Below are 2,131 nucleotides of genomic sequence, written 5' to 3'. Positions count from 1 at the left end.
CTGAAGAGGCAGGAATTCCTTTGTGCTGCTCTCCTGCCCAACCTGTGTTTCCTTCCCAGGCTCTGGGCATGTCTCGCTGGCACTGGCATCAGACTGGTAATGGTGGGGTGGGTTGAGGTTCCCCTCCCTCTACAACTTTAGTTTAAAGCTCTCTTTACGAGCTTGGCAAGCCTATGACCAAAGGTGATCTTCCAATTCCCTGGCGAATGTTCCCTATCAGCCCTTAGCAGCCCAGTTTTCTCAAAGTTGGTGCCATGGTATAAATGGATGAGCCCTGGCTATGGCACCAGTCCTCTAGCATTGTTGGTTCACCACATCTGACCATCCCTTTCACACCCCTGCCCTCTGACTGGGAGGACTGAAGGGAAAAGTGCCTGTACTCCAGATTCCCTTACCACCACTACCAGAGCTCTGTAATCCTTCTTGACTGATACTCAAAGCACTCCAGGCTATATCACTGCTGAAACCACGGTCCCCCACCTGGGCACAGCTTTTGCAGGCAGGTCTGCTGCCAGTCCCCAAACCAGCAAATGGGTCGAGACACTTCCTAAAATCTGAGATCTGAATTGCAGCCTCTCCTTCCAGCAGCTGCGTCTGAGGGCAGGATTGGTCACCACCAGGTAGACAGTGCAGCCCTTCCAGCCAGAGCACAGCCTTAAGGTAGTGCCCTTGGCCCATGCAGATGGTTACAGAAGGATGCCCTTTTGCTGGGTTCCAGTCTCTCCACACGGCCAGGGGAATGCTTCTTCTTCAAAGAAATGTCCTTCACACACACCATTGTGCTATTCCCAGTTTGTCTGCCCTGGTCACAGTGTTGCTGCTTTTCTTCAGCATTAGAGGAATATTGTGGTGAAAGGTGCCAGACTCAGCCTGTATTATGACTGGTTTCGGGTGGGATAGGCTAGTCCATCATATAAACCTAGGCAGAGACCTTCAATGACTGTCATCTGGGCGACTTGGCTGAAATGAATGGACTTGCCTAATACAAAGTTCTCTGGATTCTGCATACATGAATAGTCTCACATACATATTTATAAACAGTATAATTTCAGCAATTTCCAGGGAACAGTGTATACCCCAAATTCATGTTTCTGACTGACTTTATTATGTACTTTTACAAATTTGATGAAAGCAGATGAGTCAATTTAATTAACTGCTTCAGTTCCTTGATGACTATTTCAAATATAAAACATAATTATAATTTGGTCATATAGAAATTTGCAGTATTTACTATCCATTTATGTTCATAAAAATTACTGTATAATTAGAAAATTATTGCCTTTATTTTCCTGCAAAAGTGAGTGTTCCCTAAGAGCTTTTCTCACTTCAAACTCTTAGACTATATATTTGTTTTCAGATTGTGCATTCAGCAGTTGTTCTACTGGCTGACTTGTGTTCTATATGTACGTACATATCTACATACATACGTACGTACATACATATTACTAGCAGAGAGTCAATTGTATGATACTGACAGATTGAAATTCACAGTTTAGAGCTTCAGCTTGCAACTTTAGACTGCTAAGATAGGCTTTACATTCCTCTACATGCTCAGAATCATTATTTGCTGCATATTTCCAACTGTGTAAGGACATAAATAAAAGTAATTTAACAAATCAGTATTTCAAAGTCATATAATTTCTATTTCTGATTGCCTAATCTTTACTTTGGAGAAAGATTCAGATCCATGCACTTAACCCAGCAAAGTTCTGCTGTATCTAGTGTTAAGCAAATAATAATTTGAATAAACTTGTGTGATTGCATTAAGTTTGCTTTGCAAAACTTTGGCAATGGTGGGACTACAAGGGTGGCTTCAGTGAGAAACTGCAAGAAGCTTCCCCCATGTTCAACAAAGCCTATTCCCCTCTTCAACAAAGCTGTTTCCAGGATTGCTACAAGGCATGGCTGCCAAGGCCTCTGGGATGACATTTAAGAAAGAGGGGAAAAACTGCTAGGCAACAGTGGCTGGAGAGAGGAATGAGAATACATGAGAGAAACAGCCCTGCAGATGGGAAGAAAGAGGAGGAGGAGGTGCTCCAGGTGCTGGAGCACAGATTCCCCTGCAGCCAGTGGGAGGGTGCATAGTGGAGCAGATACTCCCCTGCAACCCATGGAGGACCCTGCTAGGGAG

Source organism: Passer domesticus, chromosome 5, assembly GCF_036417665.1.
Source record: "Passer domesticus isolate bPasDom1 chromosome 5, bPasDom1.hap1, whole genome shotgun sequence".
Taxonomy (NCBI): domain Eukaryota; kingdom Metazoa; phylum Chordata; class Aves; order Passeriformes; family Passeridae; genus Passer; species Passer domesticus.
The sequence above is the reverse complement of the archived record's forward strand: the minus strand, read 5'-3'. Positions refer to the sequence as shown.